This window comes from Protopterus annectens, chromosome 1.part0, assembly GCF_019279795.1.
Source record: "Protopterus annectens isolate FY-2018-M chromosome 1.part0, PAN1.0, whole genome shotgun sequence".
NCBI classification, from domain to species: Eukaryota; Metazoa; Chordata; order Ceratodontiformes; family Protopteridae; genus Protopterus; species Protopterus annectens.
Window position 1 is genome coordinate 1,604,651,482 of NC_056725.1, and position 19,185 is coordinate 1,604,670,666.

Genomic DNA, 19,185 nt, shown 5'->3' on the forward strand with positions numbered 1-19,185 from the left:
TTACACTGCAGTATTGATAGACCTCATAGTTCATTTTCTAGAACTGGTCTTGGAGAACAACTTATTCATGTTCCAAGACCAGATCTATAAACAGCGTGATGGCGTAGCTATGGGCACTCCATGTGCAAATAGCTACGCCACCATGTTCCTTGCATATTGGGAGGAACATGTTTTATTTAAGAATGCACTTTTCTGTGAACATGTGGTGTTCTACAGAAGGTTTGTTGATGACCTTTTTGTTCTTTGGAATGGAACATCAGAACAGCTGGAATCAATGCTATCCATTATGAATGATTTAACTACATTCCTTACTTTTACCATGAACTATTCCACACATAGAATTGATTTTTTAGACCTATATATTGAGAGATTAACAGATGATATGATAAATATGGGGGTCTATCGCAAGGCATGTTACTGCAATTCCTTGTTATTAAGGTCTAGTATGCACCCACAATTTGTTTTTAAGAATATATTGAAAGGACAGGCCATTAGAGCCTCAAGATTGAATCCCACTGAACAGGGATTTATCTCAGAATTAGACAATCTGAGAAATAGATTACTGACCCGGGGATACAAGGATAATGAGATTATACCATATATGGAGGAAGCATACATGTCACGCACCACTTCAGGTGCACCATACTTTGGACCCAGGGTCCAAGATCAAACCGTTGGAAATCATATGTTAAATAGATCTATTAAATTTTCTACTCTGTATACTTCTGATCAATATCAGTTAAAGGAAATTATTAGCAAACATTGGGATATTCTCCTGGTTGATGATGACTTGAAACGCATTGTGGGGGAAACACCAAGTTTCCAATTTCGGAATAAGAGCAACCTAAAGCGAGTGCTTTGTCACCCCAGACATGATAGGATTATGAAGAACACTGGTCACACTAAACCCTGTGGTCACTGCAACTTCTGTTCATTTATTGATAGCAGTGAGGTGTTTGTACACCCGGATTTACACACCATTTTCTCCATCACGGCAGATGCAGATTGTATGACACCTAATGTGGTGTATTTAGCTACTTGTCCGAGTTTCTATGTTGGTAAAACTAACCGACCGTTAAGGGATAGAATGAGACAGCATATTTACCACATGAGAAAGGGCACTTTACACAATGCCTTAACAAAACATATAATCATCAATGACAATGATCATACTTTCTTGTTCCGGGTCTTAGAGATAATTGTTGTGAATAAGAGGGGTGGTAATACTATGAATCTTACTGAATCTAAGGAGACTGACTGGATCATTCATTTGAAAGCTGATAGGGGGCATGGGTTGAATGATAGAGCTTCTATAAAACCTAAGCTGAGACAATGCAGGCACATAAAATGAACTATCATTTATTTGTATATGTTCTTGATTATGTATTTTATCAACATTAACTTATCAGAATGTTTATTTATATGTTTTTAGGTCACTATGTAAGTTTTATATATTTTTGTCTTACTTTACATTAACATGTTTATATATGGGAGAGTTCTTTAAATTCTCCAGTATTGATTTTAATTGTCTAAATTGTTTTAATTGATTAATTGAGCTGCTTATATAAGGGGAGGTTTACTGTGACTTTTATACAAGGATCTGAAGAAGCTGTAATGGAGAAAGCACTCATCCGTATGTTATAAGTGCACATTCTTGGAATTAAATTTGGAGTTTTGTTCTTACTTCTGCTGTACTCTGCTTCCTTTGTGACTTACATTATATCCGTAAGACAAACTCCACTTTAGCAACCACGCACACAAGGCCTTAACCTGGTCTGTGACATTTATAAAACTTGTTGGTGGATTTGTGTCTCGAGGACTCTCCCATCTGTGGAATAAACTCCCTCTCCATGTCAAGCAGAGTACCTCTCTAGCCCTCTTTATGAGGAACCTGGACGACTGGATGGGAAACAGAAAATACACCCCTGGGATCCCACCTGTGTCCATGTTGGACAGGGAAAATAGGTGCTGACTTTGAGGGAACATGGGTGAAATTCTTGGCTAGGCTTATAAGGGTCTCTGGGCCAATAGCCTAGTATCATCCTATAAACCTATGAACCTATGAAATAAAACAGTAATTTTCTTAAGTGTTTCATATTACAATCCCTACTATATCACGTCTTCCTTTAATACACTCCCCACATTACCACTTTTCCCCATCACTTAATACACAACATTTTTTCCAACCTTCTCTTCTCTATTATGACAAGAACTTATCCCACCAGTTCCATACAGGAAGAACAACCTCATGTCTTTCATCTGTTTCCCACATACCTTCATCCAGAAATGTATATATCCTTTCATAAATCTCTCACCAACTCACAAACTGTTTCTATCCACCTCTGCACTCATCCAACAAATAGCATTCACCAACCACCTTTCTACTTTTTCGCACCTTCTATTATCATTGCAGTATTCTGTATTACAAACGAAACATTTCTCTAGCTCATACCTCTCAACATCTGAGCATTAAAATCTTAAGACTGGCATTTAAAGATAATAGCAGTGAGTCTGAAAGAGAAGTACTTCCTTATTTTTTACAATAGACAGTCTTTATATACCAAACCCTACACACTTAGTGAAAAAGCAGTCTTTACATAGACTAAATTTAGTTATTTAATAAGGCCTGTACCCATAAACAGTTCTGCCTTTATGAGGAACTTCAGTAAATCTAGTAGGGGCAAGCATTACCCTGAAGGTGAAAATCATATTGCTATACCTAATCATAGCAGTTGAGAGGTATGCTGTAGATAATATCAGTCTCTGGAATGTGGTCCATGCTTGGTCCCAGGAATCTTCAAAATTTCAAGGATCACTTTTCCTAACCCCTTAACACCACGTCTTTGCTCCTAATTCCTCCTACTCTTTCCTCCACAAGTCCTAATAAGTAGCTTGGTTCTACTCTTCTGGACTCTCAACAAGTCCTACTTAACCACAAGACATCCCCTCTATCCATTTCTCTTTACTATCTCCTTCAACATGTTCATTGCTGCACTAACAAGTACAAAACACCAGTCCCCCATAAGCAGCCCAAACTTTTCTTTTGTGTATTGAAAGTTCATATAAACACCATTACAACTGTCAGCAACTATCTCTAATGGAACTCACACCTCTAGAATCCTAGTTCCTTACTGTCTCTTCCCATATTTTATGTATAATTCCAGTCAATAAAATACTAATTCTACTGCCTACCTTCTTAACAGCTGCAAATTTCCCCAAGCTAATTCTGCACATTTTGTACATGTCCTTTTCAGTTTTCCAATTTGTGATACACTCACCATCATCTACTGCTCTCAAGTTATCCACTGGTGACTGTCCTACTCTATGCTTCTCATCTTCTAAGCCATAATACTAGTTGATACCAACTGCAGAAATCTCTGTGTGCCCAATCTATCAAACGTCCTTCTTATCCATAACCTTCTTTACTTATTCTCTTCATGTACCACACTAAACAAAATGAGCACATATACGATGATTCCAAGATGGCCGCCGACTAGTCTAGTCCTTACTCTCTGAGCTCCTCACAGCTATTTAACTTTTGTTTTTTTTTACAACTTTACATCAACCTTTTTCCTCAAATTTTTATACTAAAAGATTTTATAAATCTTTTTCTACGCATTTGGATTATTTTTTCTTCTGGAATTATTATCCTGGGATTTATTTTACCTCAGAACATTCTTGGTCTCTCTGCTGCTGGGACTCCTACTGCTCCAGTCTGTTCCTGGTTCCTGGTATCCTGCTAACTGCATTCCATTTCTGGGCATGGCTACAAAATCTGACTCCATGGAGACTCAGCCTACAAAGGCCAAATATACTTCAATGCTCTCTCCTGAAAAAGATTCAGGTTCAAAAAGATTGAAATCATCTAGACAACCTACAGAAACTTTTAATGTAAGTAATAAAGATTTAAATGGCTCAAATTTCCTTTTAGAAGAACTAAAAATAGCATTAAAACCAATCCAAAGTGCTATACAAAACTTTTCAGAACAGTTTACAGACTTTAGTAAATCTTTAAAGCAAATAAACGATAGTATTGTTACTATTGAAAATAAAATCTTAGCTTTGGAGGTTAAAACAGACTTATTGGAAAGTGACTTTAAATCTAGAGATAAAACTGTTTCAGATTTACAAGCTAAAATATTGGATCTGGAAGCCAGGAGTCGAAGAAATAACATCATTATTCGTGGTTTACCTGAATCTTATGACAATAAAAACTTGTTATCTGTGACTAAAAATATCTTTGAAACACTGTTAAATTGTGAAGCTTCTTCAAAATCTATAATTGTAGAGAGAGCACACAGAGCACTGCGTACAAAGCAAGATTCTTCCACACCAAGGTTAATTTATACTAAGTTACTAAACTTTCAAGACACTTTCCAGATCCTAGAAACTGCTAAAACAAAGAAACAATTCATATGGAAGTCTCACAAACTATCATTTTCCCAAGATCTTCCTGCACAGATCAAATTAAATAGACAAAAACTAGCCCCTATTGTGCTGACTTGATAAAAAGAGGGATTAGATTTCGAATGGCATATCCTAATACCTTGTCTTTCACAGCTAATGACAAAAGATTTGTATGTTCAGATCCTAAAGATGCAAAAGACATTTTTCTTAAAACATTTAAAAAGCTTCCTGACACTGTATCTTCATATTCTACTGTTAAAGAACTACAATAAGGTTTGATCTTTTCTTTTCTTTAATCTGACAGTATTTGTGTTACATGATTTGTAATTCTGGTGTGACATAATTATATTACCTTAAGAACTTGTCATGTAATTTACACATGATGGATTTGGTATGACAGTGTGCAGTGACAGGATATATGCTTGTTAGATTTGTGTGGATTAATAGAAGCATTTAAATTCCTGTATTTACTTTTTTCACTTTCTCTCACATATGCTTGCTGTGTAAATAGATAATATGTTAATTTTACTACAAGCTTTGGAGTTACAGCCTCCTGTGTAAGCTAAATGATTTTTGGAGGGAAAAACATTCCATCTCAACATTCTAGCAAGAAAATCTTCCCCTCAGAGTTCCAGCTGATGCTCTGCATGAACATGCGCACACTACAGTCTCTCTGAGATGGATGGTGATGTCATCATTTGTGAGGAAAGAAGGACAGTTTCAAATACACAAGTCTGCTTGTTTTCAACAAGTATTCAATAGCACTAACTTTTTAATAGATCTGGCTATTATTTAAAGTGTTTTCTCTTCATAAATGAAGGTTGCTTTTTAAATTTAAACAGATTCATGTCACATAATATATTCAGTGACTTTTAGTGTGTCTGCATGACTTCAAAGCAAGCTGCTACTTTCATAAAGCAGAGTGAAAATGTTTCTGGAAACAAATGAACAGGTTAGTTTTATATATTAAAATTCTAAAGGATGTGTAAAGAAATGAACATATTTTCCTATTCAGAATATTTTTTCATACAATATTTTATATTATACTGAAGTGTTTAATTTGACAAATGTTACAAAGTATACCTGTTCATATGAAAGTTTCATGTTCTTTCTATTCTCTGCTCTCTCTCTTCTCAGAGGCTGGATGTGATATTTATGATTAGTAGTTTATGTTTAAGAAAGCCTTTACTTATTTGAAAGGTTTGAAATAACTATCTTTAATATGATTAGCTGAATCTACAGGTATATATTTAATCCCTTAGATTTACTGCATTTAGCGTGCTTGTTTCTGTTTTAACTAGATGTTCAAAATGTTTACTTTAAAAGCCTTGTCTTTTCATGCTGTTTTGTTATGTTACATCTATAGCTTAGAAGAATAGTATGGCTACATAACCTAACAGAGTCATTAGTAAAATATTCAAAAAATAGATTTAAAATTATATGTATGCACATTGTTGTACATTCAGTCCAATATATATGATGCTGTTTAAGTTACTATTTAATAATATAATTATACTTTATTCATGTATATTAACTAGTGTTAAAACCTTACAGCTTATAATATTTCATTTTGAATAGTTCCTGGACTATTATTATCTAGTTAATAGATGCATCTCCAGACTGAATTGTTTTTCATTTTGAGATATGGTTGCTTGGTAGTTGTTTTTGCTTTATTTGAACTATAACTAAATACTCATTCTACAGGTATTAGTGCTTTTATCATACTAATGGTCATGTTGATTAATGAAATTATCACTAAAGTACTAAAGAAGGTTCAGTAGATAGTGCATGACTATTATCTTTAGTTCAGTAATGCTATGCTTATTTACTTATATTATAATGTTACCAGTTGGTTTTGTTATACTTATATATGTTATCTTACATATCTTTCAGTTTTAATTGTATTACTTCTTATGATAGAGTGTTCTAGTTAAGCAGAGTGTGATTTATTTATTATTTACTTGTTTCTCTTTCTCTTGAAATACTTGAGGAAATACATTTAATCACTATAAATTTCAATTTAAGGATAGGAGCTTTAGATTAGTATTAGAAGTAGGGATTAAGCATGTTGGACGTCTTGAAATTAGTTAATTTTGTATATATTTTTAGTAGTATTACTCGGACTTTATGTTATGTTAGGCTTCCTTTGAGTAATTTGTATTCTAACTTGAGGTTATTATTATCTATAATTACAATGTTTTTTCATGTTCTTCTGCTCTTCCTTTATCACAGGGGATTGGTGGGTAGGCACTAGGGTTAGGATAAAGGTTATTATTATACATTTCATGGTTCTTAAAAAACTTTTTTCTTTTTTCAACAAATGTTATTTGATGACTTGCTTGAATACTTAAAGACAGTTTTTCTTTTATTTTTTCTTCTTCTTTTTAATGTTGTGTTGGATTTGCACCTTGAGTTCACTTTTATAGCATCAATAATGATTATACTTGTAGAATATGCCTGTTGACATAATTTTAGATTCTTGGAATGTTAGAGGCATTCAAGATAAAGCGAAAAAGTCACTATTATTTCATATGATCTTTAAATCACAGGCTAACATTTGTTTTATTCAAGAGACCCATATTTCACGTATTGATTGGAATAAAGAGTTAAAAAATGGATCAAAAAGATTATAGCTTCAGGTGACTCATCTAACTCCAGAGGTGTAGCTATAATCATTAAACAAAAATTCATTGGGAATATTATTGATGAGAAATTTGATGATGAGGGGAGGTGGTGCTTATTTACCGCTTCTATTGCTGGTTTGGACAAACCCTTATTAATTTTAAATCTATATGGCCCATGTAATTCACAACCTTTGTTCATTTTAAAATTTACAATATTCTTGCATCCTATAAGGATCATCATATTATAGTGGGTGGTGACTGGAATGCAGTTATAAACCCTGTAATTGATCGTTCGCTCCACTGTCACCTATAATCTTCAATCTACTCTGGCTATAAATGATTTGATGACAGAATATAATTTAATAGATCCCCTCCGACTGTTAAAAATATAAACAAGAATGATATATATACTTATTATTCTAAGTGCTATCATTCGTGGTCCAGATTAGACTTCTTTCTAATTTCAGATTATATTTCAAAATATATTGTGGACTTTACTACAGAACCCAGATTCTTTTCGGATCACTCAAGAATTTCACTAAAATTGAACATAAAACCCAATATCAAAAATAAAACTATGTTTAATAAGTGGACCTTAAATAATAACTTATTGTCAAATGAAGATATTTGCAAACAAGCTTCAGAAATCCTAAATGAAATGGTGAATAGTCTTGAATCATCAGACATTCCTTATGACATACAATGGGCTGCATGTAAAGCAAGATTAAAAGGTTTATTTATTAGTAAAGCTGCTTTTTTCAAAAAACAATACTTTAAGAAAGAGGAATTCTTAAAATCAAGAATTTCTTCGTTGGAAAATCATCTTAGTCTGAACTATGATGCTACTTTAGAAAAACAAATTTTTGATTGTCAGAAAGATTTAATTTTGCTTCACCAAAATAACCTCTCCTTAGCTGAACAAAAGCTACTTGCTTCATATTCAGAGTGGGCCCAGGTTCCATCTAAATTGTTAGCGAGAATTATTAAAGTTAACTTCAGAAATCCAAATATTACATCTTTATCTTATAATAACAGATTATATAATACTGATGAAGAGATTATTCAACTTTTCACCTCTCTTTACACTGAGTTATATTCAGGTTCTTCTAATTCTGTTAAAGATAATCACTCAAAACTCTTTTTAGACTCTTTGCAGTTCCCTAAACTTAATGATAATCAGCAAAAACTACTTTCTACCCCTATATCGGTACAAGAAATCTCGGATTCAATAGATAATCTTAAATTGGGTAAATCTCCGGGACCTGATGGTTTTACTCCAGAATTTTTCAAAACTTTCAAATTGGTAGTTCTTCCCTTTCTATTTAAAGTTTACAATCATATAAGAGTTAATGATATCTCAGATATTCATTGGAACACATCCAAAACCATTCTAATTCTAAAAAATAATAAAGATAAATCTGACCCAGTAAATTATAGACCCATTTCTTTAATTAACGTGGATATTAAGATTCTGTCATCTAGTCTGGCTAACAGATTGAAACGGATTTTACCCTCAATTATCTCGTCAGATCAATCAGGTTTTATGTCTCAGAGACATGCTTGGGATAATACTATATCTTTAGAGACTATACTTCATCTCATTAAGAAAAATCCAAACCCTAAATATGCTTTGATTATAGATGCATCAAATGCCTTTGACAGAGTATGTTGGAACTTTCTGTTTCAAACTATGTTATGTTTTAATATTCCCTTATTCTTTATAAATTTTTTAAAAGTTTTATACAAGAATATGTTTACTAGACTATACATTAATGGTCAATTTTCTGCTCCGATAAAGATCACTAAAGGAACAAGACAGGGTTGTCCATTGTCCCCTTTTCTTTTCAACATTTACTTAGAACCTTTGCTATTGTTTATTACTCAAAATACTTTTCATAACATCCCTAGAATTCTTAATACTAATATTCATTTCTCTGCTTTTGCGGATGATTTAGTAATCTACTTTCAAACTCCATTATCTGATTACAGAAAGATAATGAATTCTATTGATTATTTTTCTTTGGTTTCCAACTATCTTTTAAATTCTACAAAAACTCATATTTTTCCCTTAAATCATTTAGCACACAGATCTTTTTTGTTTCCAGATGATCATTTTCAGTTTACTTATAATATAAAATATTTAGGGATCAATTTAGAACACAATAATAAATCTTCCTTTCAAAATAATATTAATAAATTATGGAACTCTATATTGTCTGATATGGACAGATGGAAGCATCTAAACCTTTCATTTCTTTCAAGGGTGGCCATTATTAAAATGAATATTCTGCCTAAATTTCTTTACCAATTCTCATCATCTGATCAGATAATTTCAAAAAATTTTTTTGAGTCTGTAAATAAAGCTTTGGCAAAATTCATATGGTTCCCTAAATCTGTTAGAATTTCCTATTCTAGATTGGCATTTTCGAAGGACAAGGGAGGTTTGGGTTTACCTAATCTTTATCTCTATTATTTGATTGTCTCATCCAATAAACTTCTTACTATCTCTAAATTCAATAACACTTCTTATCCAAATCACTCTTTATGGATAAAATTATGGTATAATTATGTCATTTCTAATAATTTTAATCCTGAAGCTATTCCCTTTATCTCTCTGGATAGTTTATTTATTAAAAATATATCTACAGTATTTAAACAAAAGATTAGAGATTTCCAAACCTTACTCAAAATGTGTAAACTAGAAAAGATCTCGCACCATGTTCAGCCAATTCATCTAAACCCAAATATATTATTGGACAATAAACTTTTGAACTTAACAAACTATCCTTTAATTAAAAATCTAAAAGTAGGAGATGTTTTGAAATATCTTGACTTGCCTTTATCTGACTGGCATAAGTTATTGAAAGTAAACTGGAATTACTCACCAATTCTTACACAACTAAGAGCAATAATTAAAACAAATTTGTATCTCTGGTCCCCATAGACTCACAATTGAAAAACCTTAACACGATTATTAAAATACTTTCATCATCTGATAAAATGCTCTCAAACTCATATAAATTAATTAATTCTTTAATGATGGACCACAACTGTCTTTTATCTAATGTTTGGTTGAATTATAATTCCCAATTGTCAGAATCTCAGAAAGTCCTGGCTATTAGACACACTAAGGAATTTATCCCTTTTAAAAATTAGCATACACACAATTAATGATTAATAATGATGCCTACTTTACCCCAATCAAATTAAACAAATTTAACCCAAATAAGTCCCTTCGTGTTCATGCTGTTCTCATCCCCAAGCAGACCTCCTTCATATTCTATGGTATTGTCATTTTTCTCACAGATTGTGGACATCTTTGAAAGTCAGACTGCAGAAAATGGGATATCAAAAATCCACGTTGATGTGGGAATTTGCTATTCTGCATATTCCATTGATTCATCTTTCAAAAGTTGATATTCATGTTATCATTTTTATTTGCTCATTACTAAAACATTATATAATACAAAATTGGATTGATCGTTCTAAATTAAAATGGGTTACTTTCCAGAAAATGGCTTTTAAATTTATTGATGCTCAAAGATACTTAGGTGGAAGTCCAAAAAAAAAGCTATTAGAAAGGTTGTGTTAGAAAAGGTTCTAAACATATTAAATAGTTAATGTTAAATATTTTTTTTTTTTTTTTTTTTCCTCAGGTTGCCTAACTTGTATATAGTGTACATATGTTTTATGTTTTATTTCTAAATAACTTATCAAAATCTCATGAAGTTTGTTATCACTAGATGAATTGTTATATGTTCATTTATGCCTTCTTGTTATGTATAATCTTTTAATTGTCTTGCTATTCATATAATTAATAAAAAATTTTTTGAGAAAAAAAAATGAGCACATACACTTCAAATCATCTTCCCACTGATTCCCAGGAAGAATTACCATGTATTGAGCTAAAAGTAGCACAAATGGCAAAACTATCATTTTACCTTTAAACTTTTTCCCAACAAATTCACTCTTGTTGACCATTTAGCCACTAAACCCTTACACTTCTTCAACAATTCTGCCCAATTTCTCTCTACCGTCTTCCTGTCTGAAGTGTATACCTAAATCCCTAACTACATATCTACCCCTCGGGAATGGGGAAGTAAGTGCCTCTCTGCCTCTTCACTGCTACCTCCTACCCGAATAAGTATTTAATTTTCTTGATGAAGGTCAATATCTGATTCAGCCCCATATCCCTCAAATATCTATAGAATCCCTCAGAACAACTCATTCACTTCCATCAAAACATACATCTGCAAATATATTGCAGCCTCTCTTAACCTCTTTCTCCTGTGTCAGCTTTTCCACTGCAAAGATAAGCTGTGTGAGGGTTGCCAATCCATGTCAGACAGAGCCCCTCAATGACCCTCTTCAAGAAGAATCTTGACGTTTGGATGGGAGATCGTAAATTTACCCCTGGAATCTCTTCTGTGTCACTGCTAGTCAGTAGCACGGTAAAGTAACCTTTAATCGGCTATCTTCTGTGACCTACTATACAGAGGCACAGTCAACTAATCTAAGAAGGGTGGTGAAAGCCAAACAAACTCTGGCTAGGCTTGTAAATGCCCTAGGGCAGATAGCCTAGTATCAACCTATGAACCTATGAACCTATGAAGCACTTAATTTAGGCACATTTCCTTGTGGTGACTGTAATTATTGTAAATACATAGATACTACTAATACATTTACTCATTCTGATACTGGTTGTAGTTTTACCTTCCACGTTCATGCCAACTGTAAATACATGTGGTTTATCTTGCCATCTGTTTTGTTTGTCACTCATACTATATAGGCAAAATAGATCGTATGTTTAAAGATAGAATAAGAGAACACATATCTAATATTCAAATTAAGTCTCTGAATAATGCTTTAGCTAAAAATATTATATCATCAGGAGAAAACCATACATTTAAGTTCATGGTAATTGATAAGATTGAATCTACAGTGCATGAGGGTACTATAAGGAACTTCTTATTATATAGGCAATATTCTCGGAGTATCCAAAATATAATTCTATGTTGGGAAAGCCAATCCCATTACTGTCCCAGGCTCTAACATGCCATTTATGGGCTATTCTTGGTTTCTTTGGGAGCCATAGAAAAGTTAGTAATAGGGAATCTATTTGTTTAAAGAATTTCTTAGGAGGAGGTAAAATCAATGATTGTATGTAAAATAAAATCTTGGGCAAAATAATCATTTTTATTAATGTAAGTCTGTCTTCTATGGTGAAAAACATTTTGTTCCACTTTTTAGTCAAGTCACTGATTATAGCTACTAGTTTAGTGAAGTTAAATGTGATAATCTCATTCCACTCATTCTTAATACTTATTCCTAGATAATCTATCTTATCATTTTCCTGGTTGAATGTATTGTATTTTGCAAATTGCTATTTATTTTCTAATTGATTAAAAGTGTTTTGGCTTTATTTTGATTAAAATGAGCCCTGAGATTTTTCCAAATAGAGTTATGGCATTTATGATATGTTATAAAGAGCCTTCTATGTCATTGGATGTTAGTAGAATATCGTTTAGCCAGTTCTCACATGGTATAAACCAAATATTTTATATTTTCAAAAATATAATTGACAACAATTATAGTTTAAAGAACACCTTTTTCATTACATTTCCCATAGCTTATACACCAGATTGCCTAGATACCTTCAGTATTAATAAGATGCAGAATCTTAAAGAGAATAATCTTAAGTTTTAGCACCAGTTTATAGACAATAAGAACATCCAACCAATGAACTTTCTCTTAGCCCGATATAATGTCTGTCAAGATAATTGGCTCTGTATTCAATCTTTAAGAAAATTTGTTGCAAATAAAGTGAGAGTGTCAATAAATCTGTTAACTGATATTATACCAAGATTGATACACTATTCATATGGTGTAGTTCGATGAACATTGAACATAAATTAACCATATCACCTGTATATAAAATCCTACGAGAAGACTTGATTACTTTTGACCAAGCTTTTTGAAATTACTCCATAAAGATTAATGGTGAACCTTTATCTAATGATAATAAGAAACAGTTATTAAATTCAGTAAAAAACACTTCATCATCTTTATATTGGAGACTATATACCTGGAGATTTATTCATAGAAGCTTTTACACTCCACACAGAATTGACCTTATAACCAAGAGTAATGAAAGCAAATGCTGGAGGTCTGGTAATATTCTAGAAGCCAACTGGGTTCATATGTTCATTGAATGTAGAACTCTCACACAATACTGGAGTGATTTTAGAAATTTTGCAAAAGCCCTGTGGTCTGATAACTGTCAAATTACTAGCTGTTTGATATTATTCAGTGTTATTACCCCAAGTGTAATTCCTAGACATCACTTACCTGTTCTTTGGTTAATTCTAACTATTGCTTGTAAAATAATTACATTGAACTGGAAAAAGAAGCAAGATCTTTTGTTTACTGAGTTTATTTCACTAGCAAAATCTGTATGTAAAAAAGAAATGCAAACTATTTATCAGAGATCATCAAATGCAACACACAAAAGACTAGCTTGCCAAAAAATTGCAAAGATTGTTAGATAAATATTGATTACCTTTCTTGGATAAAACAAATGTTTATCATAGATGTTTGTATATAGTATAAATAGTTCATAGGTTTATAGGTTCATACTAGGCTATCTGCCCTAGGGCATTTATAAGCCTAGCCAGAATGTGATTGGCTTTCGCCACCCATTTTAAATTAATTTTGCTATGCCCTTTTTCGAGGTTAGTATACTGTGCCTCTGTCTAACAGTGACACAGAAGTGATACCCGGGTTAAACCTACGATCTCCCATCCACTCATCAAGATTCCTCTTGAAGAGAGTCAATGAGGGACTCTGCCTAATCTGGACTGGGATTTTATTCCAGAGTGAAGGGAGCCTCTGGGTTATGAATCTGTCCCTCCAGCATGTCCTATTTATTTCAGTGCTGAGGTTCAAGTCTCGAGCGCGTAGCTTGATGGGATTTGGATTTTCTGAGGTGCAGCATGTCCATTAATTCCGGGTTGGACATGGCTTTATACGTCAGGCACAGATCGCCCCTGAACAGGTGGTATGCCACTGAGTAGAGCTGGAGTTTCTTTAACCGGGCAGCATATGGCATCTGTTTGAGCCCTTTGATCCTCTTGGTGAGGTACTTTTGGGGTCTTTCTGGTTGCTGCAGGTGTCTGGTAAGGTACATCCCAAAAGGGGCATTGTACTCAATTATGGGCCTGATGAGGGATGAGTAAAGAGGCACAATGACCTCCCCTGATCTAGATGTGAATCCCTTCATGATTAGGTGGGCTATATAAAATGTTTTTCTAACCAATTTGGCCACGTGGTTGTCAAATGAGAGACTGCTATCAACTTGGGTCCCTAATTACTTCTTCTGTACTTAATGGATTACCACCTATGTGGTAATTGTGGCCACTTTGTTTTTGCCAAAGGGGATGACTATACACTTTTTGGTGTTTAGCTTGAGGCCATGGCTCTGGCACCAGTTGTCTGTTTCTATGAGGCCCTTTTGGAGGATGCTTGTGTCAGCTGGAGAGTCGATTATGGCGCCCAGTTTGCAGTCATCTGCGAACTTGGTCAGCCACAGTCCTTCCGTGTTGACCTATACTTCCGAGAAATATATACCGAACAAGAGAGATCCCAGGACTGAGCCTTGTGGGATGCCACTTGTAACTGGTTTGGAGTCTGACATGGCTCCAGCAATTCTAACCATGTGGGTTCTGTCCTTGAGCCAGTTTGCAACCCATCTAGTGACATAGGGGTTTATATTTAAGCTGGTGAGCTTATCTATAATGCCCAAGTGGGGTATTGTATCAAAGGCTTTTGCGAGGTCCAGGTAGGCTGTGTGGACCACCTTCCCCTCATCAATGGCCTTGGTGACTGTTTCAAAGAAATCAACCAGGTTTAAGAGGCAGGATCTGCCCTTAACAAAGCCAAACTGGGTAGGATCCAGTGTCTGTAGGTCCCCAATATCTTTATTTATGAGGTCCATGATGATCCTTTCCATAGCTTTGCAGACCAAGCTAGTCAGGCTTATGGGGTGATAGTTTCCAGGATCCGTTGAGGCACCACCTTTGTGGAGAGGGACCACTGTTGCTGTACGCCACTCTTTGGGTACACATCCTGTAGTAAGGCTGAGATTGAACAGTAGTTTTATGTTTGGGTTTAGCTCTTCTTAGTGTTCAGGTAGAACGCAGCCCGGGACACCATCTGGTCCCATTGATGCTGTGTTTTTTGCTTTGGAGAGGGCTGCTCTTACCTGAGCATCTGAGATGTCAGGGGGGCAGCACTCTGCTGGGATAGATATTTGCCCTTTTGGTGGGGGGGTTTGCGCTGAACCTGTCAGCTAGGATGTTGGCAATGTCTGTGGGTTCGGTGTATTTTTTGTCATTTTGGACTAATTCTGAGCATATCTGGGAATTCCCACCGAGGTTCCTAACATAACTAAAGAAAGCCTTGTGATTATCCTTAGTGTCCTGTGCAATTTTTCTCTCGAAGCTGGCCTTAGACGATTTTATGAGTGCCTGTAGTTTTTTGCTAATATTGATCAGAGATGCCTTCCTTTTTTGGATTTTGCTCTATCGTTTAGTAGCTTCCTCCTTCTATTGTATAGTTTGTTTATGGCTGGGGTCCAACAGGCAGGATGTCTGCCTTTGGAGGATTGGGTCTTGGTTTTATTTGGGATTGCATGATCCATGCATTCCTGAAGGTGTTCATAGAATGCATTTATAAAGGATTCTGCGGTCTGGGACATATTTTCCACAGGCCTGGGGGCTTTGAAGGATTCCACCTCGGTTTTGAGGAGTGTGAAATTTTCTTTAGAGAAGTTTTTCACTGTGGTTTTCTGGGCAGGAGGTGGGGTCGGGATGTGAATATCCAGTGAGATTAGTTTATGGTCTGATCTTACCAGTGAGGGATACACTTCTGGTCTGGAGCATAGAGTCCCCATGTTGGTGATGATCAGGTCCAGTATGTTTTCCCCTCATGTGGGAGTGGTAACAAGTTGTTCCATAGCATTTGAGTTTATAAATTCTAGGAACCTTTGGGCTAGGCTGTTGGAGCTAGAGTAATGCTCCCAGTCTATGTTTGGGTAGTTGAAGTCACCCAATATAATGGTGTTTGGAGAGACCTTCATATTTTCCAGTGTTCTCAGGAAGGCCGAGTGGGGTTCCTGGGTTTGGGAGGGTGGTCTGTAGCAGGCTATAAACTGGAAGGCAGTTTTACCCACTGTTAGTTGCACATGGATAGTCTCTGATGCTTCGTGCTGTGCCACCAACCTGGAGGTGTGGGTATCTTTGACGAATATTGATACTCCCCCTCCTTTTGTGGTTCGGTCCAAGTTTTGGGGCCAAAAAGCATGGTATGAGGTATAACCTGGTAGTGCTGGGGTGCTCTCGGGAGCCTTGAACCAGGTTTCTGTTACTGCACAGATATCGATGTTCTCCATGCTAAGGAGAGTTTCGAGTGGGTGCATCTTGAGGTTTAGACTTCTGGCGTTGAGTAGCATTACTCTTAGTTTCTTATCCCTTGTGATACCTATGGAGGTGGGTTTGTCTTTTGAGCCTTGCCCAAAAAAGGCACTATGGAGGTAGCAAGAGCCTTTGCCAATATCCGAAAGCCCAGGGGTGACAGGTGCAAGCCATCCCTAGCGAAGCATCGTGGCTTGTTGAGCATGTCATCCCAGGCTGACAGGCATTGGATCCCCTTTGAATGACACCAATACTTAAGCCAATTGTTGAAATTGATCATTCTTGGTGAGGGTAAGATGCTACTCAAGGTCATGGTCATACCGGCCTGGGCCACATGCTCAGAGAGCTCCTCTATGTCTCTTTTCATGTAGTCCAGGGAGCTATGTCTCAGGTCATTCACACCAGCATGGACAATGACTGAGTCATATTTGTACTTGCCTTGGAGTGACCTGAGTGCTTGTGTTATGTGGCGGATCCTAGCGCCCGACAGGCAGCTCACCGTGACCTTCTCCTTGTTCAGCCTGGTGAGCAGAACATCAGTGTGCCTGACGATAGAGTCACCTATTACAAGTGTATCAGGTGTGTTGTTTAGCCTTAAGGGCTGTGACTGTTCGGCACACTGGCTTTGTGAGCTATGTGTTGCACGTGTTTTGTTTTGGGGTAGCGGTTGCTTGGGTGTCTGCTTTGGAGGTCTCTGCTGCTTAGGCAGATTTTTATTTAGAGCCTCTGAGTATGTTTTTGGGTGTTTATGTGTTTGGTTTGCTGTTGTGGTAGGTCTATGTGAGACTGGAATTGTAGTGAGTGTGGTTTCCTTCTCCTCCTGACTGGTTACGCCAGTACTGAGTTGAGAGAGCTTAGCCTCCAGTTTGGCTATATGGATGCATCTCTCACATGTGTTGGAATTTGTTGGGAGGAGGAGAGGGTTGTCTGTGTACATGAGGCAGCTGTAACATTGCCTCAACATTCCCAAATTCACCAGCTGGACCGAAGAGGAGATTGACAACTGACCTTTGGACATGCTAGAATAGTATTGGGAATTCCTTTATAATTGAAAAAAAAGGGCCAATGGGGAACAAGGTACTCAAGGGGAGTTTGTGAGGGTGTAGTGCTTTTAATTTTTTAGTGCTGACTTATATAATTGCTTTAGTGAGCAAGTGCCAGGTAACTTAAATGCAATGTGTTACAGGTAACTTAAATGCAAAAACGACAAACAGTAACTTTCTTTTAAGTGAAACAAGGAAATAAGTACAGTAAGCAATGCAGATATCACTAGGGATCCACAGAAGCACTGAAAAGCCGCGTTTTAGGTGGTATTAGCGTTTCAGGAAATAACAAGCAAACAAACAACAAGCATACAAACAAAGCTAGATTCAGCAGGCCTGGATCTAGTCTATGCTACAGCAAACAAGGTGTACCAATTTCAGTAAGAAACAGTTGAAATATGCAGGCACTATAAGCCTTTAACCAGAAATTCCCAGCTCAGAAGGGCAGAGTCCAGCCTCTCCTCCCACAAGAGTGCAGACCACGAACCTTCTTAATGTAAAATAACTGGCCTGAAGCCCAAGTGCTTAAACCAGAACTAATACACTTTTAGAATAACAGACACTGAGCCCTCAATCAGCAGTTCCCAACTTAGAAGGATGTAAGCTACCTGTCCTGCCACCACAGTGCAGGCCACAAACCTTCCTAATGTAAAACAACTGGTCTGAAGCCCAAGTGCTTAATCCAAAAGACTTAGAATGATAGCTACACTTTAATCAAGTTACTACCAAGCAGTAGTAAATACAATTGAATACTTTAAAGAATGCCTGGATTAGTGCTCAAGTTATACAAACAAAGCTAGATTCAGCAGGCCTGGATCTAGTCTACACTACAGCAAACAAGGTGTACCAATTTCAGTAAGAAGCAGTTCAAATATGCAGGCACTATAAGCCTTTAACCAGAAATTCCCAGCTCAGAAGGGCAGAGTCCAGCCTCTCCTCCCACAAGAGTGCAGACCACGAACCCTTTTAATGTAAAATAACTGGCCTAAAGCCCAAGTGCTTAAACCAGAATTAATACACTTTTAGAATAACAGACACTGAGCCCTCAATCAGCAGTTCCCAACTTAGAAGGATGTAGCTACCTGTTCTGTCACTACAGTGCAGACCACAAACCTTCTTAATGTAAAACAACTGGTCTGAAGCCCAAGTGCTTAAACTAAAAGGCTTAGAATGAGTTACACCAAGCAGTAATAAATACAACTGAGTACTTTTAAGATGACGCAAAAGCAAAATAAAGTAGGAAGAAACACAAATACAGTAAAAGCAGAATTTTTTTTTTCCAGAAAAGTAGCAAAAACAGTAGTAAAAACAATTCACATGCAGTGCAAGCTGGCACACTTGAGTATGTAGCAATATTAGTCCACACACAGTTTGAAAAAATGTAATTAAATTAAAAAGGACTAAAAGCAAGTGCAGAAAGGGTTTATTAGGTAGAATGCGGTAAAAAGATGGGACTGGGGGAGTGTCCTAGATCAAATCTACAGTGGGGCGGGCACTGCAAAAGCCACCAAATTTAAACTACAACCAAAAACAGGAGGGGGGGTGGGGAAGACAGTTTCAACAGAGATAGATATGAGGAATCACAGTGCAAATTATAACCAAAAATATATATACTGATATCTGTATATTTGCAGAACAGTA